Genomic DNA, 27,814 nt, shown 5'->3' with positions numbered 1-27,814 from the left:
ATTTGTCCTACCAACCAAATGATTGCACTGCATCTCCATCAGCCCAACATGGAATCTAGTCCTAGCAGAAGCCATCAACTGTTTGGCCTGAAGTGTCCACTTAATGCTGGAAGGAAACTGAACCGAATCTCTGGACGGTCACTCACCAATCCTACCCAGGGGTTAGCACACGGCTTGGCCCAACTAACCCAGAAACCGCGGACTCATTGCTTACATCTCGACTCCCCCTTGATCACCACTTCACTACTGCCACCCGTCGCATTGTCACTCACAGACCCATGACAGCAGCTAAAGCCCGACACGGCCGAGCGAACATTGAAGCGTTCTTGGTTCAGCCTCGACCTTCAGCAATTGAACCACCGCTTTTCGACCACACCTCTTCTGCACTGAACACTCGCATTTGACCACGCTCGACGCCCACTTGCTGTCAGGGCCTGCGTGGAGGTGTGTGCCTGACTGAGCCTGATCAGCTCGCATCAACGTTCAACCCGAGTCTGATGAGTCAGACCACCAAGAATCGAATTCAGGTACTGTGCACTGAACTGCCCCCTAGTCCACTTGCCCCTAGAAAATGGTTAGGTCATGATTGGCCCTGTATTATCCTTTTTGGTAGTACTTTACCTACTACCCCTGGAACTAAGTCTGAAGTGCTACTTTCTCCAGTCTGTCGCATCTTCCCAGTCTTTCTGCTGAGGTGGGTTTTTATACACTAATCTCTTTTTCTACTTGCAGATTGTGGGCCTGATCACGACTTTGGCAGTAATGCCGGCAGTATTACCGCCAGCGGTATTAGCGCTACAGCCAAACTCCCCGGCGCTAATAGCACCAGATCACAAGTTCGGCGGTTATGTAATTCCCCATTCCCCATTGAGCCCATTCGGGAATGCCCCATTCCCCATTGGGCTCAATGAGGAAAATTTGCGCTCTTACCACTGGCGGATTTCCCGCCGGCGGTAATAGCGCAAATTTTCATCGGATTTCCTGCAGCCTGCAGGGAGGCTGAATGCTTCTGCAACTGAATGCTGATGTGTGGAGTATGGAGGCCTGACTCAGAGACATTCACACTGCAGGGAGGCTGAATGCTGCTACAGCTAAATGCTTATGTGTGGAGAATGGTGACCTGAGTCAAGACATTCAGACGGCAGGGAGGCTGAATGCTGCTGCAGCTGAATGCTGATGTGTGGAGTATGGAGACCTGACTCAGTACCAGTCACACTGCAGGGAGGCTGAATGCTGCTGCAGCTGAATGCTGCTGTGTGGAGTATGAGAACTGACTCAGTGACATTCACACTGCAGGTAGACTGAATGCTGCGGCAGCTGAATGCTGATGTTTGGAGTATGGATATCTGACTGGGTGTCAGTCACACTGCAGGTAGGTTGAATGTTGATCTGTGAAGTATGGGGGTTTCGCTCAGTGTCAGTCACACTGCAGGCGACTGACTGCTGATTCTTTCAGTATGGAGGCATGGCTAAGGATCAGTCTCAGTTTGGGTATGTGGAATGCTGAATTATGGCATGTGGAGGCCAGGGTCAGTTTAAATCCAACTTTTAGGTAGGCTGAGAGCTGATGTATGGCATATGGAGGCCTGACTCGGTGTCAGCCACACTGCAGGAAGGCTGGATGCTGATGTGTGGAGTATGGAGACCTGACTCGGTGTCAGCCACACTGCAGGAAGGCTGGATGCTGATGTGTGGAGTATGGAGACCTGACTCGGTGTCAGCCACACTGCAGGTAGGCTGGATGCTGATGTGTGGAGTATGGAGACCTGACTCGGTGTCAGCCACACTGCAGGAAGGCTGGATGCTGATGTGTGGAGTATGGAGACCTGACTCGGTGTCAGCCACACTGCAGGAAGGCTGGATGCTGATGTGTGGAGTATGGAGACCTGACTCGGTGTCAGCCACACTGCAGGTAGGCTGGATGCTGATGTGTGGAGTATGGAGACCTGACTCGGTGTCAGCCACACTGCAGGAAGGCTGGATGCTGATGTGTGGAGTATGGAGACCTGACTCGGTGTCAGCCACACTGCAGGAAGGCTGGATGCTGATGTGTGGAGTATGGAGACCTGACTCGGTGTCAGCCACACTGCAGGAAGGCTGGATGCTGATGTGTGGAGTATGGAGACCTGACTCGGTGTCAGCCACACTGCAGGAAGGCTGGATGCTGATGTGTGGAGTATGGAGACCTGACTCGGTGTCAGCCACACTGCAGGAAGGCTGGATGCTGATGTGTGGAGTATGGAGACCTGACTCGGTGTCAGCCACACTGCAGGAAGGCTGGATGCTGATGTGTGGAGTATGGAGACCTGACTCGGTGTCAGCCACACTGCAGGTAGGCTGGATGCTGATGTGTGGAGTATGGAGACCTGACTCGGTGTCAATCACACTGCAGGAAGGCTGGATGCTGATGTGTGGAGTATGGAGACCTGACTCGGTGTCAATCACACTGCAGGAAGGCTGGATGCTGATGTGTGGAGTATGGAGACCTGACTCAGTGTCAGCCACACTGCAGGAAGGCTGGATGCTGATGTGTGGAGTATGGAGACCTGACTCAGTGTCAGCCACACTGCAGGAAGGCTGGATGCTGATGTGTGGAGTATGGAGACCTGACTCAGTGTCAGCCACACTGCAGGAAGGCTGGATGCTGATGTGTGGAGTATGGAGACCTGACTCAGTGTCAGCCACACTGCAGGAAGGCTGGATGCTGATGTGTGGAGTATGGAGACCTGACTCAGTGTCAGCCACACTGCAGGAAGGCTGGATGCTGATGTGTGGAGTATGGAGACCTGACTCAGTGTCAGCCACACTGCAGGAAGGCTGGATGCTGATGTGTGGAGTATGGAGACCTGACTCAGTGTCAGCCACACTGCAGGAAGGCTGGATGCTGATGTGTGGAGTATGGAGACCTGACTCAGTGTCAGCCACACTGCAGGAAGGCTGGATGCTGATGTGTGGAGTATGGAGACCTGACTCAGTGTCAGCCACACTGCAGGAAGGCTGGATGCTGATGTGTGGAGTATGGAGACCTGACTCAGTGTCCGCCACACTGCAGGAAGGCTGGATGCTGATGTGTGGAGTATGGAGACCTGACTCAGTGTCAGCCACACTGTATGGAGACCTGACTCAGTGTCAGCCACACTGCAGGAAGGCTGGATGCTGATGTGTGGAGTATGGAGACCTGGCTCAGTGTCAGCCACACTGCGGGAAGGCTGGATGCTGATGTGTGGAGTATGGAGACCTGGCTCAGTGTCAGCCACACTGCGGGAAGGCTGGATGCTGATGTGTGGAGTATGGAGACCTGACTCAGTGTCAGCCACACTGCAGGAAGGCTGGATGCTGATGTGTGGAGTATGGAGACCTGACTCAGTGTCAGCCACACTGCAGGAAGGCTGGATGCTGATGTGTGGAGTATGGAGACCTGACTCAGTGTCAGCCACACTGCAGGAAGGCTGGATGCTGATGTGTGGAGTATGGAGACCTGACTCAGTGTCAGCCACACTGCAGGAAGGCTGGATGCTGATGTGTGGAGTATGGAGACCTGACTCAGTGTCAGCCACACTGCAGGAAGGCTGGATGCTGATGTGTGGAGTATGGAGACCTGACTCAGTGTCAGCCACACTGCAGGAAGGCTGGATGCTGATGTGTGGAGTATGGAGCCCTGACTCAGTGTCAGCCACACTGCAGGAAGGCTGGATGCTGATGTGTGGAGTATGGAGCCCTGACTCAGTGTCAGCCACACTGCAGGAAGGCTGGATGCTGATGTGTGGAGTATGGAGCCCTGACTCAGTGTCAGCCACACTGCAGGAAGGCTGGATGCTGATGTGTGGAGTTTGGAGACCTGACTCAGTGTCAGCCACACTGCAGGAAGGCTAGATGCTGATGTGTGGAGTATGGAGACCGTACTCAGTGTCAGCCACACTGCAGGAAGGCTGGATGCTGATGTGTGGAGTATGGAGACCGTACTCAGTGTCAGCCACACTGCAGGAAGGCTGGATGCTGATGTGTGGAGTTTGGAGACCTGAGTGGAGTTTGGAGACCTGACTCAGTGTCAGCCACACGGTAGGTAGATAATGAAAACAAAAGGCGTAGGAGGGAAAAGCAGACATTAATAATAAGGTCATTACGACCCAGGCGGTAAGTACACCAACTTTACCACCATGGTGTAAACTATGTTTACACCATGGTGGATGGCGGATTTACCGCCCCATTCCAAGGTGAGTGGGGCAGTAAATCCCCATTTCCCATTTTACCCTTCCCCATTCCCATTTTTGCCCCATAGGGCATAATGGGAGTGGGGAAGGCGCTAATTACGGCACCGTAAATTACGGTGCCGTAAATAGCACCAAGACGGTTTAGTGCCATGGATTTTAACGCCTGCTAAAAGCAGCCGTTAAAATTGGAATCAGGCGTTAAGGGTTAACGACGGCGTTAACCCTTAACGCCTGAGTTGTAATGAGGCCCATATTGTCTAGAGTTATGAAATGTCAAATTCTGATTTATTGAGGGATACGATTTGACTGCGATATTTTTCCCTGAGGAGGTCGAAACACACAAGTTGGCTTTTTCTCGACATTTTCTTAATCTTAATTGTTTGAATTTACATTGACATTAATAAATGTCACGCACTAATTGTGCTCTGTATGGATGACTCGAACTGTTCTCTCTATAACATGCAGTGTACAGCGCGTACTCTGTGGAACTGCTCTGCTTCTATTTTCTTACACACCGGCACAACACATCACAAAATAAATGCTGCTTTTTAACAGCATGAACTCGTGTCTCGCTTTGTGATCGCACAAGGGAAGTACCGGCACTGAGTAATAGACTTTAAAGAAGTTGAAAGGGTCCTTCCAAAACGTAACAACATTTTAATAATTTTTCATACTGTATTAATGTTTTTCACCAGAACATATCTGCCAAGAAATACAGAAGCAATTTATTGTTTATACACTCACAAATGTTATGTTGGTCATAATCGAAAATTACATATTGTATACAAGGATTTCTAAAATGTACTGTTTGAGTCAAACCTCCAATGAGTGGCCCTTTAAATCAGGGGTGTTATTCAGCCAATCAGCATCGGCCATCGGTTGAATCACGTGATAACACTTAATAATAAGAATAGGTGTCTGGTGAGGCAGGAACACACAATCCTTCTGGGGGCTCTGTAGTGCGCTTAGAGTTACTCCCTGGGTGAGGCCTAAGGCTACTTCACTGTGTATGTTTTAATAGGTGGCCATGTACATGTAACTATAAAATTTGTTTAGATGTCCATAGGCGTGATATATACAAATACACCCAGTTATAATCCAAGGGTCCCCTATAAAATTATTCTTGCATTTATAGCAAGACAAAAATGCAATATTTATTAAAATTGATATAAACATATAAACAATCACCCACACACCCCAGCCTACAGTGAGGGTGGGGGGGGGGTTGTAGTAAAGTGTAGAACTCCACAAATATATATGAACACAACAGCAATGTATATGCTGCAAACCACTGACTTGTAGCGCATATGAAACATCTGGTTTATAAGCTGACTGCGCTGCTCTGGGAGCCCAGTGACTGGGGGAGTGCATGGCCAGGAAGGAAACCCGGGCTATTATAGGACCGGCAAGTAAGGGAAACCACCACAAGACCAAAGAGCACAGCCTCAGACCTAACGCCCCCATTCCTACACTAGAGAGAGGCTTCAGGTTGGTGTAAGCCCGCCCTAAACATTCATAATGAAGGGTTGGGGAGAGAGCCCCTGGCTTGAGTAGGAGCTGTTGATGTTTAAGGATGTGGGCTTCTTGCAGCCCTGGAGTTTCAGCTTTCATCTATAAGCACTCTCAGGGGTGACAGCCGGTGGGGACACGGGGACACCAGGGCTGAGTAAATCAGTACAAGGTGGCCCTTTGTCTGTTGCGGTGAGGTGTAGGACATGGTGAGGTGGGTCCCCAGTGACTGAGGATTATGTAGGATGTGGGAGAAGGGTCAGTGTGTGAAGCTCTGGGGTCAGTGACACCCTCTGGTGGAAAGTGTGAGGGCATCTTACCTTAAGGTGTATTTAACAGAAGATAGGGTTTGGAATCCATTGGCCTCCAGTCAGGAGGAGGTGGGGGGGTCCAGGCTGCTATGGTTATGGGTTCACAGGTCATTAGCAGTCACTGGAAAGCAAATATTCAAAGTCTGGGGGACTCGTACGAAGCACAAATAGGTGAGTGGCTCTGAGGCTTAACTTTCCTCTCTACATGCAACAGGGGGCAGTGATCTGCATGTATTCATGGTTCCCAAGCATGACCAGGTCTCGGCCTCAGTTAATGAACTGCACTTTTAATAGTTGAAGTAACATCTCTTTGCATCCTCCATAGGCTGTTGCCCTCTCCAATGTGTCCTTTATTCCAAAGAAGCAAAGCTTTTCCACCAGTCCCCTGAGCTCTGGCCCTGCAGCAGCTTTTAAAGATTAGAAGTTGAATTCTGTGGCTTTTTGGAGGCTCCACATTGAAAATGCACCCTCGATTAGACATCATTTAATAATATGTCCCCATGGTATATCATCTCTAGTGTACAGGTAGAAGCTGCAAAATATAAATGCGTTCCAAAAGATGAAGTTTCGAAATGTAAATGAGCTGCTGGTATTAATGTCCATTTACACGACAATGAGTAGGGAGTGTACAGAGAAAGTCTAAACTGCTGCTGTCTTCTTCTAATTGCAGATCTCTTCAAAGATGGCGGTAGTAAGTACCCGGTTCCGTTACTCTTGATGGATCTGTGATTTTGATTGAACCTTTAACTGGAATCCAGTCCAAAAGTAAAAGTCTAAATGAGGTCTTCATCTTCATGTCTTTGCATTTCCTCAAGCGCATTTCTGCATATTCAAATGCTTCTCGGCACTATCAAACTTAAGCCAGAAGAGAGAACAGCCTGGGAATGTGTGTGTATTAACACAGAGAGGCGTAGGGCACCTCTACTTGGGAGGTTATGTCTCAGACCCCCGTAGGGTTCAAGCCCTTATTGCACAGCGCCGGCTATGGGAGATAAGGAAAAGGTTTTCTTGGCACTAGTAGGGCCTGTCAGGGACCGTACGGTCATCTACTCTCTTTCTTGTGTTAATGGGACACTGCACGTTTCTGGTTATGGCCTTCAAAGGCGATTGCTGATTGTTTATTTAAATACCAATACAGTAACTGCACCCCTATGTTCCAGGCTAAAAGCACCCCTTTAAATTGGTCTACACGGCCCTTCACCTCATTGATAAAGAGCCTAAGTGCCCCCTGACCCCTATTACTCCAGGAGCAATCCAATCAATGCTCAGTGGGTATAAGCACAAGGTGAAGCCTCAATCCAATCAATGCTCAGTGGGTATAAGCACAAGGTGAAGCCTCAATCCAATCACTGCTCAGTGGGTATAAGTGCAAGGTGAAGCCTCAATCCAATCAATGCTCAGTGGGTATAAGCGCAAGGTGAAACCTCAATCCAATCACTGCTCAGTAGGCACAAGCACAAGGTGAAACCTCAATCCAATCACTGCTCAGTAGGTAAACACGCAAGGTGAAGTCTCAATCAATCACTGCTCAGTAGGCACAAGCACAAGGTGAAGCCTCAATCCAATCACTGCTCAGTGGGTATAAGCACGAGGTGAAGCCTCAATCCAATCAATGCTCAGTGGGTATAAGCACGAGGTGAAGCCTCAATCCAATCAATGCTCAGTGGGTATAAGCACAAGGTGAAGCCTCAATCCAATCAATGCTCAGTGGGCATAAGCGAAGGTGAAGCCTCAATCCAATCAATGCTCAGTGGGTATAAGCGCAAGGTGAAGCCTCAATCCAATCAATGCTCAGTGGGCATAAGCGCACGGTGAAACCTCAATCCAATCAATGCTCAGTGGGCATAAGTGCAAGGTGAAGCCTCAATCCAATCAATGCTCAGTGGGTATAAGCACAAGGTGAAGCATCAATCCAATCAATGCTCAGTGGGTATAAGCACAAGGTGAAGCCTCAATCCAATCACTGCTCAGTGGGTATAAGCACAAGGTGAAGCCTCAATCCAATCAATGCTCAGTGGGTATAAGCACAAGGTGAAGCCTCAATCCAATCACTGCTCAGTAGGCACAATCACAAGGTGAAGCCTCAATCCAATCAATGCTCAGTGGGTATAAGCACAAGGTGAAGCCTCAATCCAATCAATGCTCAGTGGGTATAAGCACAAGGTGAAGCCTCAATCCAATCAATGCTCAGTGGGTATAAGCGCAAGGTGAAGCCTCAATCCAATCAATGCTCATTGGGCATAAGCACAAGGTGAAGCCTCAATCCAATCAAAGCTCAGTGGGTATAAGCGCAAGGTGAAGCCTCCATCCAATCAATGCTCAGTGGGTATAAGCACAAGGTGAAGCCTCAATCCAATCAATGCTCAGTGGGTATAAGCACAAGGTGAAGCCTCAATCCAATCACTGCTCAGTAGGCACAATCACAAGGTGAAGCCTCAATCCAATCAATGCTCAGTGGGTATAAGCACAAGGTGAAGCCTCAATCCAATCAATGCTCAGTGGGTATAAGCACAAGGTGAAGCCTCAATCCAATCAATGCTCAGTGGATATAAGCGCAAGGTGAAGCCTCATTCCAATCAATGCTCAGTGGGTATAAGCACGAGGTGAAGCCTCAATCCAATCACTGCTCAGTGGGTATAAGCGCCAGGTGAAGCCTCAATCCAATCACTGCTCAGTGGGTATAAGCGCAAGGTGAAGCCTCAATCCAATCAATGGTCAGTGGGTATAAGCACAAGGTGAAGCCTCAATCCAATCAATGCTCAGTGGGTATATGCACAAGGTGAAGCCTCAATCCAATCACTGCTCAGTGGGTATATGCACAAGGTGAAGCCTCAATCCAATCACTGCTCAGTAGGCACAATCCCAAGGTGAAGCCTCAATCCAATCAATGCTCAGTGGGCATAAGCGCAAGGTGAAGCCTCAATCCAATCAATGCTCAGTGGGCATAAGCGCAAGGTGAAGCCTCAATCCAATCAATGCTCAGTGGGCATAAGCGCAAGGTGAAGCCTCAATCCAATCACTGCTCAGTGGGTATAAGCGCAAGGTGAAGCCTCAATCCAATCACTGCTCAGTGGGTATAAGCGCAAGGTGAAGCCTCAATCCAATCAATGCTCAGTGGGTATAAGCACAAGGTGAAGCCTCAATCCAATCAATGCTCAGTGGGTATATGCACAAGGTGAAGCCTCAATCCAATCACTGCTCAGTGGGTATATGCACAAGGTGAAGCCTCAATCCAATCACTGCTCAGTGGGCATAAGTGCACGGTGAAGCCTCAATCCAATCAATGCTCAGTGGGTATAAGCGCAAGGTGAAGCCTCAATCCAATCAATGCTCAGTGGGTATAAGCGCAAGGTGACGCCTCAATCCAATCAATGCTCAGTGGGTATAAGCACAAGGTGAATCCTCAATCCAATCACTGCTCAGTGGGTATAAGCGCAAGGTGAAGCCTCAATCCAATCAATGCTCAGTGGGTATAAGCGCAAGGAGAAGCCTCAATCCAATCACTGCTCAGTAGGTAAACACGAAAGGTGAAGCCTCAATCCAATGGGACTAATAGTGAGGCAGTGGGAGGGTCTCAGCGGCACCTGACAGCTGGCATTTTCTTCCCGCATTTCATCTAGACCTCAACACTGCATACAGCCCACAGGTAGTAACACTGCCCAGGCCTAACTCTCAATTTGACGCCCTCGCTAAGAGAAAAAGGTACAATAACCATTGCTTGTGAAATAGTCACCCTGCCTCTTCAAGGCCGTGGTGAGGTCTATTCCGGCTAAACTCATGGTCGGCAGCTTTACTTCCGGTCGTCTCTAAAGCATGAGGCTCATATCCATTTAGTGCTGAGGAATTTGACATTAAAATCCTGGTTCAATGAAATCCTTGCTGCGGCTACTAACAACATTCCAAAATCCAATCAAGGAACCATGGCGGGCTAAACAAGGAGGCAGAGTTGGCCTCCTGGATTTTGGAAACCGTACAAGTGTTATACCCACGTCCAGTCCCAAGGGAGTCCTTTGCAACGTCACAGGTAAATGGCAACTTGACCAACACTGCACTATCATCAGACCGCCAGGACACGTACACTGTTATCAGCTGAGTGCACACAGACCTTTACAATAACCCATAACTTCCCTCCCTTGAAGTGGAAACCTCTTAATCTCTCAAGCAGATGATTCACAGCCTGGGGGTTTTTCCCTTGGATGTCAGAGGCTACTCACAGTAGTGAACACGCTTTACACGTGATCCAGGCATGGCCATTCACACGCCCACATCTTGGCATGACCACCAGCTCCTGACTAAAGCTTGGAACCCAGTTACCTCTAATCTGTCTAATAAATCCAGAATCCTAGAGGGGACCTTCAGAGATGTGACTGATCTAAGCGGCGATGATGAGGATGGTGTCAGACTTGCAGGATGCAGGGATCCTGGACTAACTCTTCCCAAATTAGAAGCAGAATTAGGGAGAGCTCCCGCTGGCGTGGCCCCATGTGGAGTGCAAAGAGTTAAACCATTGGTAAAGTCGCGCAGCACATGGTTCTACTGAGAGTTGGCTACAATTAAAGGGAAACAAGAGAATGGGGCACAAACATCTTAGTAATGGGGAGAAACTTAATTGGTAGATAAAAAACAGGGCTCATCACACGCTAGCAGAAAGAATCAAAAAATAAAGCTGCATCCTGCCAGCTGACACTAAAATGGCTTGAGTGTTCCTAAGCCTCGGCATCCAAATACCAATTCTGCATCTCCACAGGAAATAGCCAAGATGGCGCCTGCCGTCCAGGGTAAACGGGGCAAAAGCCAAGACAGGCTGAAACTAAATACCAGATCTGCTTGCCGTTGATCTCCTACATATCGGTCTCCAATCCATTTCACTATTTTCACTATGGTGGCCCCTCTCCAGGTCATAACACTGACCACAATCCTAGTAGTGATTCCACCATCGCCTGTTTCAAATCTCCAATTCATGGATAAATACTGGAGACATCACAGGGTCGCAGTCAATAGATGTCAGTGAATCTGACTCTCTCCGGGGAGCCACTCACCCTATCTGGCTTCTGACTACAGTGAAATGGGTGCAGAAATTAATATTTGCCTTTTACTGAATGAGCGGTGTGAGTGCGGCTCATCCCGACCAGGAGGCCAGCATTGCAGCCATAACGGAGGAGTATAAAATGTGGCTCAAATCAGTATAAGTCAAAAGGTTGTCTCTGTGACATGGAACTCTATTCAGCGTGCAGCATGACTAATGACGCGGCTAGTGTCACGCCACACATGAAAACATGGCACTGCCTTGCCTGGGAACTGGAGACACAGTCACAGCGGATCACCATTGCCTGGCCATTACTGATTACACTTGGTGGGGTGGTCTACAACAAGCAGGGGGTGCGTCACATGGGAGAGAGAGCAGAATGATGCATACTACCAACGAGCACCCCAACCCCAAAGCATGTTCACCAACTAAATGCGTCCTGCTGTCCAGTGTATGATTCTCGTTACTTAAAACCCTGTCTGTGCTCAGGGGCCGTGCTCTAGGAATGGAATACTATGACCATTTCTCAACAGATAATGAAAAAACAAAAACAGACTCTTCTGACAGCTGTTTTAGCATACATAGTTTTTGTAATATCGCTTTTGCTCTGACAGTTCTCATCCCAATTGACTTCATGGCAGCCTCTCTAGTCAAAATGGGCACTTTTCTGTCTATGGTTATTCCCATGACATGTGGAGTCCCCCAGGGCTCTATAATCTCTCAAGCCACTGGCCCGACCTAACTCTAGGCTGAACTCCTACCTTACAGATGTATGGGGGTGACTCGCTATCTTATTGCACGTTGCACCCAGGTACTCTGATAACTACCCAATCATGGTCTACCTGCAAAACAACCTTGCCTGGGCCATCTCGTCTTTCCTTTAGGATGTCACAAAGAATTGGGATCATCCACACTTTTGAGCTTCTCAGGATAGATCACTGCAACTACCTCCTTGAGCCTCAGTTTGTTTGTTTGTTTGTTTGTTTATTTATTTGTTTGGTAATTCGCACCAAGCCCTTGGGTAGACGGGCGCAATAGAAACAAGGATTCTTAAAACTTAGTTACAGTGGAAAGGTAGCAATACATAGAGAAGTAACTGCAAGAGGAGCAGGATACAGGTACAGTGTACATTAAATACAAAGCAGTGGTCAGTGAACACCTCATGCACCAACAGCAGCTCCTAATAACTAAGGCTGCTAGACTAGTCTTGTAACACTCGGGGCTCAATGGCCCCACCCTGGAGGACACTACGTACAGGCAATCCACCATGCACTTTTGACACTGTATCAATGGTCCGGGCTACCTGAGATCCAATATAAGCAGTTATCAACCCTGAAGACATTGAGAGTCTACCAATCGCAACCTTATCCACATACCGAATGCCACAAGGATCTCACACGGGTGCCGCCCGATTGCAGTACTTAGGCTCCAAAGCTTGGGCACCGCACCGATGGATAGTAGGGCGAACCTAAATGACAGATGGTTCAAAAGAGTGAGCAAGGAGAGGCTTTTGAAACAGGATGTTGCGACTTGTCTGTAGCCTTCACTGCTATATATTCCAGCTTTGAGAGCTTCCTGTTCTTTCATGGAATTAATTATTAATACGCTGGTGGTAGCAGAAGCTTCCTGTTACACACTCTGAAGCGGTTTGTTACTGCAGCTGTGGGGCATTACATAACTTCAAGTAAAACAATATCAGAATGGTCATTGTATTTCCAGCGGGTTTTTCTAGTCTTATCCACTCTGGAGTTTCCTCTTCATCAGCTTGAGGTCTGGGAGCTACAGCCAGTCAGTACCCAGATGAGCAGGGCAGATGTTGTGCATCCCTGTGTCAGGAGTGACTGCTACTGCAGGGCGTCTTGATGCTTGTCAGGCGTTAGGTCAGCATTTCCTCTGATCCTCTTCCTGTTGTCTGCGGGACCTATGTAGGAGGTACTCCTGAGCCTGAGCCAATCACTTTGGAGGGCGGAAACACAAGGCTCCAACATCTCTTTTTGCCATCAGCACTCTGCATTGTTGCTTTCGATGCTGGTTCTCGCTACTCCTTGTTGCCACTGGTGTTTGGCACTGAGGTCCACTGAGGTCTTTTCTGACCCTTCAGGCTTTTTTTTCTTTGTATTTTTCCTGCAGCTGATGCATCAAAGCACTGGAGGAAACTCATGAGGAGCTCGAGTCATGGATGCTCAGGTGTAGAAGTGCAGAGGTGTAGTGGCAGCGAGGATGATGCATCAAAGCACTGGAGGAAAGACCTGAGGAGCTCGAGCCTTGTGGCCTCAGGTGTAGAAGTGCAGAGGTGTAGTGGCAGCGAGGCTGATGCATCAAAGCACTGGAGGAAAGAGCTGAGGAGCTCGAGCCTTGGGTCCTCAGGTGTAGAAGTGCAGGGGTGTAGTGGCAGCGAGGCTGATCCATCAAAGCACTGGAGGAAAGACCTGAGGAGCTCGAGCCTTGGGGCCTCAGGTGTAGAAGTGCAGTGGTGTAGTGGCAGCGAGGCTGATGCATGAAAGCACTGGAGGAAAGACCTGAGGAGTAGGCCTTCTGCTCAGTGTTACACTCTGTAATGGTTTCATGCATGCACTGCCTGGGGTACATTTTAGCACTCAGTTGGTTAGGGCACTGAGTTTGTTCAACAATTGGTACCTCTTGCATGCATTGCCCAAGGTACTCGATTTAGTTCTGACACTGTAACCTTACAAAGCATTCAACAAAAGTATTACACATTAAGCATGTATTACACACTTAGCTCTGGTTTTCCAATGAGTTTCTCGAATGCCTCTCCGCCCGCCGGCTCCGCAGTCTGTGGGCTCGTAGTTAACAGGTTCTGAATGCTGTCGGAATGCTCCTGACAAAAGAGGAAACAATTAGCCTTTGATCATGTGCTAGTAGCACTCGCCGCCGGCGAGTATGAAGTTACAAGCACCCGCAACTGGCGAGTGTAAAGTTACAAACACCCGCAACAGGCGAGCGTGATTTCGGCATGCAGGTTTGTTATGAAATCCGTTAGCTCAGGCAGTCTCCCAAGAACTCGACTGACTCCGTTGGTTATTTAACAACAACCGGAGCCTCAGTACATCAGTTTTACTGCAATAAGTTACGTGACATGCTCCGTAACACTAGATTGGATTAATGCACTTATCTTTGATGCCGCAGGGCCTGAGGATTGTGTTCCAGCAGCGAGGGTGGCCCCGCGAGTGGTTGGCTGGAGCTCAGACGAACGCGTCCTCTCGGCTGCAATGTAGAGCGCGAACAAGCATTCCAGGATAGCGCATGTGTACTGGCTTCTGCGTTCCCTGAGCCGTTTGCAGGCTCTGTGTGCCTGATTTCTTCCCACACGAGATCCGGGCTGCCAGGGCTGTAGTCCTGGGCATGGGGCTGCTGGGAGATGTAGTTTTCCTTCAGCCTTGCCACCAGAATGTCTCTTCCCATTACACCTGGGACATCTACAGAGGGGGCAGAGATGACACCAGCTCAGAGAAGTACCCCCCACAGTTCCTGCAACCACCTTGCCCCTGTTCCGTCCCTGGGCGCTTAGCTTTGGCTTTATGACATCCAAGCGATCTAGTACAATTTTTCTTTCAATTGGAGTGCATTTGGGCATATCAGAGAGGGCCGGCATGTGTGTACCCAATGTGTGGGACATTTGTCTGTAATGAAAATGCTCTGTTGAGGATAGTTCAAACACATTCATTAGGTACTCAAAGGGCACTATTTTGCCTTCTTGTATCACGTCTCCGACCTTGGTTATTCCCGCTGTCTCCCAGTTTGCCCATTTTGGAAGTCCATTTAGTTCAGATATATTCCTGTTCCTCCATAAGGGTTGTGCCGGGGTGATCTTCCCCTAACAGTGTATGTGTCTGTGTGTCTCTGCCCATATCTGTGCTCTATGAGCTGCCATCGTGCATTATGAACAACACTGCTCTCCCCAATAAAGTGAGGGGTAGTGCTATCCAATGTCCCACATCGTTTGAGAACCTCTCAACGATCAGACTTAAGTTTCTGGGCACGCAGTCCCCCAGGTCCAGTGTAACTAGTACTCCGAGATAGCGAAACTGCCCCGTTTCCACCCCGTATGGGCAGTTGTCTGGAATCAGGTTGTTTATCCCTTTAATCGGAAATAGTATAGATTTGGTCCAGTTTACTCTCAGCCCACTAAACAGCCCATATCTCTGCAGCAGTCGGGTGACGACAGGGCAGGATTCCTTCGGATTACTGAGGTAAATCAGTAAGTCATCAGCGTACAGGGAGACTCTATCCTCCCAGTCTTGGGCCCAACAAAATCCCATCCATGACTGTGTGCTCCTCAGCAGCACCGCTAGGGGTTCGATCACTAGTGCGAACAGCATTGCCGACAGAGGGCAGCCTTGCCTTGTTCCTATTCCCAGTTTAATGGTGCGTGATGACCATCCGTTCACCTTCACTACTGCCATTGGGGAGTTAAATAGAAGTTTTACCTATTCTATAAAGCGATCCCCAAAACCCATTCTGCTCATTATTATCAACAGGGCCTCTCAATGGACCGAGTCAAAGGCCTTTTCAAAATCAATTGCAAGAAGTGCAAGTGATTCCTGTAGCGTTTGTGCTCTTTCGATGGCCGAGTGTAGCCTAAGGATGTTCATTCATGTGTACCTTCTGGGCATAACAACATATTGATCAGGGTGATTAGAGCTGTTATTACCTTTTGCAGTCTGTTTGCAAGAATTTTGGCTAGAATTTTGGCCTCACCGTTTATGAGGGAGATCGGCCTGTAGGAGCTACACCTGTCTCGGGGTTTACCCTCTTTGGGAATTACTACTATGCATGCTTTCCTCAGGTCCGGGGGGAGGATTCCTATCTCTTTGTAGTGCAGGAACATATTGAGCATATGTGTCGCCACCTTGCAACTCCCTATTTTTTTCCATGTTTCTACTGGGAACCCATTCGGCCCCAGGGTTTTCCCATTTTGGAGTTGTGATAGGGCCGTCAATAGTTCTTCCTCTGTCATCTCCCTTTCTGGGCTTATTTTCTGTGTGTCTTGTAAGGACGGTAGAGTGATCTCATCTAATATGGTGGTCTCTATGGAACCTGTGGGGGAACTTGACAGTGTTTCATAGTAGGCAGCAAAGCTTTCTGCAATTTCTGGATCAGTCGAGGCCTGCCCTGCATTGTCGGTGGTTATGCACCTAACCTGCTGCTGTCACTCATCCCTCAACTCTAGCCATGCTAACAGCTTGCCAGCTTTGTCGCATGTCTCGTACAGCCTGGCGCACAACGCGTTATGTGCTTGTTTGGCGCAGTTCAGTGCTATGTTTTGTAGCTTTTTCTTTGCCAGAATCAGGGTCCTATTGTTCGCTGGTGAGTTTGTGTTCATGTAGAGTGTTTCGGCCCGATTAACTTCAGTTTCAGCTTCTTCCACTTCTTTCCTATGTGTTTTCTTGTGTGCCGTTGTCCACCCAATTATCTTGCCTCTGAGAAATGCCTCATAGGCCTCCCACAACGTTACAGTGTTGTCTATTGTGCCCTGATTCAAGTATAGTGATGTGGCCGTTTGCAGTTTCTCCTCTAGCTCGGGGAAGCTCAGATAGTAACTGTTTAGTCACCAGGATGGTGGGGGGTGGGGTCTTTGTGTTTCAATGGCTATCAGGAGTGGGGAGTGGTCCGAGATGCCTCGTGGGAGTAGGATCGCCTCCGTCACTTTATGTATATCTGTTGCAGAGAGGAAGAAATAGTCTAGCCTAGAGAGTGATGCGTGTGCTCCAGAGTGAAACGAGTATTCACGGTCACTAGGGTGCAGGTCGTGCCACACAGCCTTCAACCCTAGTGCAGATGTGAAGGCAGCTAGTTTAGTAGGTATGGCAGGGTTTCTTCCTCTAAGGTGTGTGCGGTCATTTTCCACATTCATGACCTCATTGAATTCCCCCCCTATTATCCAGTTGTCTGCTGTATTCCCCGCTATCATGGGCGTGATACCCTCTAAAAGGGTAGACATAAGTGTGGGGGGTAAGTAGATCGCTAGAATGGCGAAGGTCTGATTCCATAATGTGCTGTAAATGTACACGTATCTCCCCGTGTCTTTGGTTATTCTAGTTATCTTTAAGGGAGCTCGCTTGTGTATCAATATTAGCACTCCTCTTGCTCCCATGGAGAACCCTGCGTATACCGCTGTGCGGTAATTTGTGCACTTGAAAAGGTGGCATGGTGTGCCAGCCATGTGGGTTTCTGTAAGGAGCGCTATATCTGGACCGTATCTGTTGAGTGCTTGCGTCACCAAACTCCGTTTGATGGTTTTGCCCAGTCCATTTACGTTCCATGTTAGGAGTCATAGCTTTTTAGTGTTGGGCCCTACTTGTGCTGTCGTGTGATTTGTTGGTTTCTATGTCTTGCATGTCCCTCCCACAGCAAGGGGTGTTCCTTTTTCCTTGGATGTTGAGTACCCATATGTGACTTTTAGCTGGTGCATCTGATTGACCTGTGCTTTCCAAAACAACAACATTCCCTACCCTTCCCTCCCCATACTCCATCCCAAACTGAAGCATCTGTCGCCCTAATATTTAACCTTTTATAACGTATCAAACTAGTGTCCTACATTCCAAATAGTCGGACCTGCCAACCCAGGCCCTTACAACCAGTAGGTAGAAAGGTTACTTATCCTTGTCTTGTGTGAGCATTAGTGGGGTTCTGCCCTGTGTGGGCCCATTAGCCGTATACAGTTGAGTTATCTGTCAGGTTTAGTGGATCTTGCCACTAGGGTTTTGCGGCAGCAGTGTTTATCACATCGGCTTCTGTTTTTCTCGCCTTTTTGCATCATTCTTCGCCTTCATATGGCTGTGGTTCTATCGCTTGTTGTGGTCACTTGGGTGGTGCTCTCTCTGTTCGTTTCTACCATTGTCCTGTCTTCGATTCGGTCTCCAGTCACCTTCCATATTTCTTTCGGCCCAGCTCCAAGCTTTTCTGGGGTCTGCGAAGTGTATAGATGTGCCGTTATGATATATGTTCAATTGGGTTGGGAACAGTAGTCTGTATTTTACATTGAGACCCAGAAGGTGTCTTTTAAGTGTCAGTATTTAAGCGCGTTATAAATATGCAACTAAGACAACAAAAAACAAAAAAAATTCAGCAACATCGCCTCGATGCCCCCGGGCTGTGTGAGCGCTTTAAAAAATGCAAATATCACTGTCTGTGAGGGAGCTCAGGGAATATGACGGTATAGTGTGGGCACGTTCGATGGAGAACAATTTTGACAGGGGCTTGGGAGCAAATAGGTCTTCCAGCTACTTTTCCAAGAACAGTTCCACACTCAGACCCTCAGTCTTCTCTGGCAGTCTGAGGATACGGATATTATTTCGTCTTGCTCTGCCCTCCCCCTCCACCACTCGTTCTTCCAGCGCCTTCAGGCATGCCAGCGCTCTGGTCATTTGGTGGTTTATATTCCTCAAGCCTTCCTCTGTTTCTGATATGTGGCCATCCACTTCCCCAGTGCGGGCTGTGAGTTTTTGCAGGTTTCACTGTAGTAACGATACCTCTGTGCTTATGCCGTCCATTTTCTTTTCCATTGAGGTTCTCGAATTGGCAATGGCATTCATAACATCTTTAAAGGATATGTTATCCTCTTCCATTCCTGGTGCTTCGCTGCTTTTGGCCTGTTCTTGTGGGGGGGGTCTGGCCAGGGGTGGTATATTGTTCTATTTTCCTCTGGGTCATCGTGTTTTTTGCCCTGTCTTTCCCCATGATGGCAGATTCAGTGATGCATTATAAACGTAGTCTTCATTAGTACCCGGCACCATGCGAGCCATACCACATGGTATTCCCGTCCACGCCGTGCGTGCCGGCTACTCTGGTCCCGGCAGGGGGTGTGGCAGCCCCTCAGCCAATGAGGAGTCTCCAAACGGGGCATTCCCTGCTCCGAGCCTCCCCATGGCTGGAGGCTTCCTTCGTCCCCCGCCGGGGACTCGGGTAAGACATTTTTTTTCCCTCCCTCCTCCCATCTCCCACCCCACCCAACTTACCTTCTATCCTGCGATCTCCGGCGGGGAACGATGGAAGGCTCCAGCTATGTGGAGACTCGGAGCGGGCCATCCCCGCTCCAAGCCTCCACACGGCTGGTGGCTTCCATCATCCGCCGCCGGAGACCGCGGTACGTTTTTTTTTTTCTTCCTCCCCGTCCCCTCCCTTCCGCCCTCTCGACCCCACTTACCTTCTTTTTTCTTCTGCTCTTGGAAGCGAACGCACTGGGAACACTTCTGTTCCCAGCGCGTCTGCTCCTGATGGCCGCCATGGAAAGGGAAAACGGACTACGTTTTCCATTTCCATGGCGGCGGCTATTTTTTTGCTGTTTATTTATTTATTTATTTTCTTTTCCAAAACGTGTTTCGGAACAGAAAAAAAAGCAATTAGTACCCCGGTCTAACGGTATTGGCCCGCCACCTCATGGCTGATTGCCACAGTATCAGCCGGTGCATACACTGCCATTTTACGTCGGTGGACTACTCTCAGTAGGCTCAGTGGGTTGGTGGGGCGCAGTACATTGGATGCTGATGTTTTGTGCAAGTGGTGCCTAAACAGGCGGTACTCCAGGGTCTTTTCTTTCACCTCTATAGGTAGTTTGATTAGCGTGGGTTTCTGGGTAGTGCCGTTGGAAGGCTTCCGTCCTTAGGGTTCCAGGGGTGACAGGTGCATATACTACAGAGTTGCAGCTGCTTTTTATCGTTTGTTCAGTTCAGTAGGTCAACCCCCCTGTTTTCCTTGTCTATAGGCGGTAAGGCCAGTTCAGATATCACCTGTAGTGGTTCCCTCCCGGGGCAATTTCTGGTAGCACTTCGCATACTCTGTTTAATGTCTCCACTCTATTCGTCTCCCCTCAGGTCAGTGCGACAGTTAATTATTAGGCGGTCCCACCTTTTGGTTGTTGATTACTCTAGGCCCACATGCAGTTCCAGGTAGTTGCTACCCCTTCACCATTGTCTGGTATGGCGGCCCGGGGGCACATTGGATACTTGAATTTGTTCTGGAAGGCTTGGTGTGTTATGTTACGTTTTGGGTGGCAAGCTCCCATTCACCCACTCATGCTCTCTTTGCAGGTAGAGTTCCAGTTCTTGGGTCGCACAATATGTGGGTGAGGTCCGCGGCTCTGCGGTGTTCTGTGCTGTGCCTTCGGTGGGTCTGCTCTGCTCTCATCGGTAGCATCCGAAGCCCGATCTCATTCTGTCAGGGCTCTGCGGTCCCTTCAGGCCACTGGATTCAGTGTCCGCTTTAGAGCCCTGAGGTCTCTACAGTATTTTGTTCGGCCTCAGGGATTCCAGGTACAGCCTGCTTTGTGGAACTGCATGGGGGAAGGCAGGGGGATTCCTTGCTCCATGGTTCACCTGATCCCCTCTGTGTGCAGAGGTGTATTTGCCGCTTCAGTGTACATGAGCCGGGTTAGTCTGCTTCAAGGCGGGGGGGGGGCAGTGGATGGCCATGCTCGCTCGCTCACCTTCTCTGCTTTGTGAGGTGGGTGTCAGTGTTTTCTCTCCCCTCCATCGCCGCACCGCCAGATCGGTTGCTTCTCCCTTCTGGGCTGCCCTCTTCACTGGATCGCCGCACTCTCGGTCTACCTCTCTGCACTGTATCTTCTTAACCTCAGGTCGGTTCGGAGCCGCTGTGTCTCGTTCTGGTGCGGCAATGCTTTGCCAGTTACTGACGTGTTTTTTTAGTATTCTCAAGCTTATTCAAACAGGATAATTGCAGGATTAAGCTGGCGGCCCGAGAGCTGGCCACGCTCAAGACAGTATTATTGATGGCAGTTGTGCACAAGTGTGCACAAGTGTGTGAAGACTGTGAAATAGCTGTGAAATAGACTGTGAAATAGCTGTACACATGGAGGACTGTGAACACATTCAATCCTGTGTCCATACATTCACCCTCTAATTTAATTACAATTCCAGGAGTGTCGGCAGATTCATACGCCTCTAAGCTGTGTTAACCATGAGGTGTCGCCTGGGGTTGATTTTAGTGAAGAGAATAAGGGTCCAAATGTACAAAGGAGCAGTCCTCATTGTAGGTCAAAAAGATCCTTTGAAGGAGACGAGGGTCATAAGTGAAGCCAGGATGAGAACCTTGCGTAGTTATATAAATCATGTTAAATCTAAGACAACCCTCAATAACACATTCATGCTGAGGGGGGCCTTCATTACCTGAAATGGGGAGATCGCTAAAGGCCCCCAGATTATTGATGTAATGCAATGCCAGTACAACTGCTTGTATGTCCTTGCCGCCACCTTCTCAGTGGCCGACGGAAGGCGCCGTCCCTTGTTCAATAAGAGCAAGTTGCTCCAAATCATCTTGTGGACGTGGATTTGGATCGGGTCCAGGGCATCAGGACTAAGTCATCTCTACAGCCAGCAGGCGCCCACGGGTGATCTAAACACCTCTGTACTAGTTCTCAAATCGTCTGTGGAATCTTGGATGGGGATATTCTCGAACAGCCAGCTTTGCCATCAGTTGTGTTATCAGCAGGAGCAGACGCCCACAGGTGATCAACATGCCTCTGTCGTAGTTCTCAAATCAGCCGTGGAATCTTGGATGAAGATATTCTGAGACAGCCAGTTTTGCCATCTCGTACTATCAACAGGAGCAGGAGCCGAGGTGGTCCTTTGACCTGCAATGCCTGCCGCAGGGAACAGTTAAAGCTATGCAGAGGTGGCTGTCTACTGACCGTGAGAAGATTGAAACCTCACAAACTATTCCAGGAAGGCCAGAGGATGTTCACTTCCCTCCAACCATTGTAAGTCTGAAGTAGGCACTAGAACATGCATATGAAATCCACTGAGCCTATGTAGACGGAGGCTTCAGGGATGTGATGTAGTCCAGCAGAACAAGCACTTTGAGATTCAACCATGCTGAGAAGGCTGGGGGATCCCTGTCTTAAATATATGAGTGGACAAACGGTCATCACAGGCGCAGCAGAAAATCCAGTGGTGAACAAACAGGTTGTATGTTTATGGCCACAGCGATAGTGCAAGCCGCACTGGAGGTTGAGGTTCTTTCCTAGAACTAATCGGGTGGTCCGGTAGTTCGGATGATATGTTGAATCAATGGGAATATAGAAGCTTCCTTCAAATATCGAAAGTATAGTGCCCAGTTTTAGAACAGGTGGCTAGTGCCTAGACTACTAGCTGTGCTAACTTGGGTAGAGGCAAATTATATTGTAATCAAATTTACCTTAAGCGTAGAAAAAGAGGGCGAACAGCAAAAGTCAATGGGAGCGTTCAGGTCGTGGGAGAATCACACGGGCGTGAAGATTTAGCCTGTATAAGTGGATACAATATGCCTATGTATAGAATTATTGGCGTACAACTAGATACATTTAGCTAAATAGGAACAGTAGGTTGAGAGAGACACTGTGCCTTTAGAGTTCATCAACGCTGGCAGACATCAAGTGTCACCAAAAAGGATAAACTCTTTAGCTCTTTGCCTGCGTATTCTACGTTCACGGTAAACATATCATCTGAACTACCGGACCCCCTGATTAGTTCTAGGAAAGAACCTCAACCTCGAGTGCGGGGTGAGTGCTAGACTAGCCATCAAGCAGGTGAGTGCTGGACTACCCATAACCGTCCTCCCTATGGTCACCTACTTGATAGAACTTGTCAGCACTACCTGAAGAGCTAAGCTTTTGCTTTTCTTTTTAGCTTTGGCAACAAAGGTCCTACTAATAAGTCCCACCATCTTATTTAAGAAGTTGTTTGTCCCCAAAAGAACCAACTAAGGTAATTTAACCATTAGCTTGTAGATTCTAAGTTCTACTTTTTGAACTATTAAGGAATCTCAGCTATTACTTAGCTTACCCTTTATTTCTTTTAACCCTACAGGTTGCACTAACCTTTTCCCAGTTGGACTCACTGAATAGGATTCTGCTTAAAAAGTACCCTCCTGATGAATTTTCAGTATTTGTTTTTTTGGAACAGAAACATGTTCAGACCCCACTTCTCTGGAAGTGGGGTTTGAAGTGGACGTTTCAGATCCTGTGACAAATTTATGAAGCAGCCCCAAAGAAGCCACATATTTCACTGTAGTCAGCGGGCTCAGGGTGCCAAACCTTGCAGTGGTTCACCAGCAGTTCTTCAACTCGGCTTCTTAGTTTCAGGATACTTGGATCCTGCCCTTCGTTCAGTGAGAACTCCAGAGATCGACATGGTTTGGGTGTTTTCAGCCTCCTCTTATCCAAAGTTCCCTTCATGCCAAAACAGAGAGGACCCAATGGCAGATCTTCTCACAAACACACACTCCATACGTGGACCAATCATGGACCACAGTGGTCCCAGACATTCACAGCACTCCAGACTCTCTGGCACCCAGGATGTGTATTGGGGACAGACACACCAGCCCACATCATGGAGGCACACACACAAGGCATGCAGAAGCCCGCGAAAGCTTGGAATTTCATGGGAATCTGAATGTCCAAATAAGGACTGACCCGGGTCGACTCGAGCTGGGGAAGGCAAAAGGGCAAGATGGCCAAAGGATAGGACAAAGAACCTCGTGGCATGGCCATTTTGGTGCCAGGTCGCCTATTCGTTCCAAACGGGGTTAACCCAGTTAACATGGCAGAGAAGGGTTAGAAATAATGCGAAAAGATAGCTGCCACTAGCCCTGTCCATGACACATCTGCACATCTCACAAAAAGTCCATTGGCAGTATCTAGGGCCTTTGGAAAATGACTACAGACCCAAGTGCACTGTACTGGAAGGTACATTGTGTACTTGTGACATGTTGCAGAAAAGTTGCAACATTGGAAAAGGACTAAAGGAAACAAAGTCTCCCAGTACTGACTGTCTTAAGGGCATGTCAGTTTCCCCATCAACAATGAGCTAAAGCCCAGAGGAGTGCAGCTGAAGGCTGTGCTTCTCTGGCAAAGTCAGGCAATGGTGTCTAAACAGCAGCAAAACGTATGGGGGTGTACAAATGGAGGAAAAATTACATACAATTATGAAATCTTTCCTAACAAAAGTTGAAACAGAAACTGAACTGTGATTGCAGCAAACCCTGCCTACTTAACCCGGAAACCCTTACAAATAGCAGAGGCTATGCGCACGCATTTCGTGAATGCTTTGAGAGTGCTGTTTGCTGGCACACGGGAATCTACTGGGAGTTTGAAACAGAAATTGAACTGTGGTACTGCTTGTGAACCATACCCCTACTGAACAACATCTTTATTGGACTGTCACTTGCCTTGATGACTCGCTTACCTGATAATGCTATGATCCTGGATCTGGTTTTCTTCATTATTTTGTAGATGGCGGCAAGCCCCGCCCCCTTAACCGGAAACCCTTACAAATAGCAGAGGCCACGCGCATCTGCACATGCGTGTCTCGCGAGTGCTCTGAGGGTGCTGCTTGCTAGGCTGCCAGGCTGATACTACTGCTGGTGGTATGTGTAGCCAATGTGTGTGTACACCACAACTGACAAATACAAGGTTGATCAGCAAGATTTGTTTATGTTAAGAGTGACCGCGGTCACCATTGGCAAAACAACATGGTTACATGTAACTTTAGGAGATGAAATGGGAAAAGATATACTTGGTCCCCCTTCCAATCTCTCTGTCATCCTCAACCTGAATGTAACTAAGCACAGCGTCACCGCCGTGTCTGTACACCTAAAAGCATCACCAAAATGACCAACGATATCATAACTAAGAAACTGACAACTTATTACCCCAAAATTAGTGAATTAACTGTAGATGAGGAAAGTGCGTTACGAGCAATTGTAACTGATCTTAATGTATCCTTAGCATGCCTAGCTGTAACGCTGACAATAGTGTGACTGTGAGGGAGTGCATATCTGATAACATCAGTACTCCCGCCCCCTGCGAGAGTGCTAACAATGCAGCATTCCACAAATAACTACACTAGCGCAAATATGTGGAAATAGTGTGTGCCCCCAGTGAGAGTATACAGAGCCATTGTGATGTTATCATGCCCAGTACATCGATGCTAAATGTGATTGCTACTGATGCTACAAATGGGTCAATGGTAATTGAGGTGTTGGGAGTGGTTACTGAAGGAGGTGCTAAAGGAGCTACCATCTCAAATAACGACCATGTGCAGGGCTCCACGTTCATGTCCAAGCTTCATTATGGCAAATCTCCACTTAGCATGGGGGGAGTAGCCACTTGCGAGGGGTTTAATATTCTTGACATGAGTGTTAATGTGTCATCGTCTTAGGAGGTGGACCTGTTACATAACAACCTAAACAAGTCACATGAGTCTGTACAAAGTGACAGCAGTGACACTAGTATGAACTGTGTCAAGCATTTGAGAACCTGCTTACTACGCTAGTTGACAGATGTGTTAGATTGTGTTTGAATGGAGAACAAATTGGGTATCCAATCGGTCCTCCTTCACAAGTCTATCAAACCGGTAGGAAGACCTTCAAAGAACAGGGAGTTAACACGACAGCTATCCAATGCAATATATCTATTGGGGTTAACACTGAAATGATAGTAAGTTCCCAAATAGAATCTGCCGAGGATACCAGTGCCGACATTGCCCACCAAAAGGCCTGTTGTGTGAACCCTGCCCTGGCCACGGGCACGGCATACCCCTCCTCCTGTCTCCACGATGCACTGCTTATGATATTTCTCCACCCTGTCATGATACAGTGTCAGGGCCTTGTACATGTGCTCTATTGGTGATCCTCCCCACATGCTAGGGATGTCTATTTCTTACTAGCCCGGCAACACCATTCTCACACGCCGTGCACTGCTTGCTTGTTATCACAAAAAGCAAGAATATCAAACCCACCCTTCCCTGCATGCACACACAACCCGACAAACTCTTTCGACACCACACCACGACACACACAATAACCGCCCCCTCTAGGGCCTGCTCCTTACCCACAAAGTACAAAATCACCTGTCACGATACAGTGTCAGGGCCTTGTACATGTGCTCTATTGGTGATCCTCCCCACATGCTAGTGATGTCTATTTCTTACTAGCCCGGCAACACCATTCTCACACGCCGTGCACTGCTTGCTTGTAATCACAAAAAGCAAGAATATCAAACCCACCCTTCCCTGCATGCACACACAACCCGACAAACTCATTCGACACCACACCACGACACACACAATAACCGCCCCCTCTAGGGCCTGCTCCTTACCCACAAAGTACAAATCAATAAATTAGAACAATACACTAAACAAGAAGCCTCTACTTGTTTCAGGCCCACTACTTATACGAGACCCCTACCCATATTTTTATATTTCTCCTTTAAATAATATAATATCCTGTGCTGTGGTACCACCTTCCCTCCCTTCCGAGAAGGGGCTCCCTGCCTTACCTTTGCTTTACCTTTTAATGCCGTACCTTACAATACTTTACCAAAACACTCTATTCATAATACAAACCTTAACAACCGATAACCCAACCCTCAACCACGTCACATCGATGACCTCCCTCTCCACGTACTCACACCTTTCAGACTTCTCGATGCATCTGTCCCCTACTTGTTATCGCTTACAAGAATCTACTCACATGTGCGTGCTCACCCGAACTCCTCTGTCATGGAGTTCCAACACTGGCCTGCACCCTCCAAAAGAGTTGCGCTCTGCTTCAAAGAGCAGAGAGGACTTTTCTGATAATGGCTCCTACTAAACCACTCGGAACGCATGTTTTTTCAGGGCCGGTCACTGTAGGTGGGCACAGCTCCTTCTGGAGTAGCAGCCTGGAAGCCTCTGCAGGTACGGGGGGCGCTGGGATCACATCAGGGTCACCAATTGAAGGCATGCCCCTGTACACTCACACCAGAGAGATTACAACCCGCTAGGGAAGAAGGCCAAGTCGATCTTGTAACGATAAGAAGTTTAATCTTGCACGCAGTTGAGAGCAACAGCAAAGAACTCTGCTGCTAAGAACGTTCTGCCAAAGAGAGGTACAAACAGAAACTTTTAAAGCAAAACATTGTCGCAATGCATATAGTAAAAACCTGCACAGCTGATTGGATGTACCCTATACAGGTGCTGCCTTTATCCATAAGGGTTGGCAGTTTATTGTTCCCAGCCCAGTCTGTCCATCTTCCATCATGTGGGTGCTGCGGGCTCATCTTCTTTTCACTTCGAAGGTCAGAAAACAAATGAATTATACACTTACTATACAGCTTGTTTATCACTCATACTGTGCACTTGGCAGACTTTAAGACAGGCACACAGGAGGTTCCAAGGCACTCTAACCTTCACACACACATTTCACTCACTCCGCACCATCCAGCTCGAAGCTCTCCACCCTCGTTTTGAACTATAATTTATCCCTCCCAGCACCTCACAATACAAATCACACGATTGTCGTTTCAACAATATACCCTGTTCATCCTCTTTGAACATTGTTACTTTGGGGTTGGTGCTCAAAGGGCACCTGGTGTCATGGAATTTGGGGATCTTAAGCTTTAGTCAGTTATATGGGCTATAACTCGTGGACACTCGGGAATGGACCAGGTCATACTTTGACCAAAGTGAGATAACATGCACAGCTGGTGCCGGCCTCTGATCGCGGCCTTGTAGGGCACATTCCTCTTGGGTGAAAGACACATCTTTGCAACACTTTGCAGAACAATGAATATACAGTGTGGCAGGTACGGGTGTGAACTGTCCTCATTGAAGCTTGGGCATGACTGGAGATTTCTGTGGCCTCGTACATTTGGGCCTAGTGCATGTAATGCTGCATTTACCCGAAAAGCTTTCTCTTTTACCTATGGTTATTAATATATACGCAAAATAGCAATGCTGCCCTTGCCTTGGGCCACACCATAT

At 48.3% G+C, this 27,814-nt stretch overlaps 1 long non-coding RNA gene across 6 annotated transcripts in view; it reads left to right on the top strand.

The window, feature by feature from the left end:
- Nucleotides 1–27,814, top strand: part of LOC138565979 (uncharacterized) — a 195,560-nt gene that overhangs the window by 51,752 nt on the left and 115,994 nt on the right. For all 6 annotated transcript variants that reach the window (XR_011301762.1, XR_011301753.1, XR_011301766.1 and 3 more), the window contains exon 3: nucleotides 6,702–6,722. This is a non-coding gene — a long non-coding RNA (uncharacterized lncRNA). The remainder of the gene's footprint in view (nucleotides 1–6,701; nucleotides 6,723–27,814) is intronic.

The sequence above is a fragment of the Ambystoma mexicanum genome, chromosome 1p (assembly GCF_040938575.1).
Source record: "Ambystoma mexicanum isolate Mex_15411 chromosome 1p, UKY_AmexF1_1, whole genome shotgun sequence".
NCBI classification, from domain to species: domain Eukaryota; kingdom Metazoa; phylum Chordata; class Amphibia; order Caudata; family Ambystomatidae; genus Ambystoma; species Ambystoma mexicanum.
This window is presented reverse-complemented; position numbering and strand designations above follow the sequence as displayed.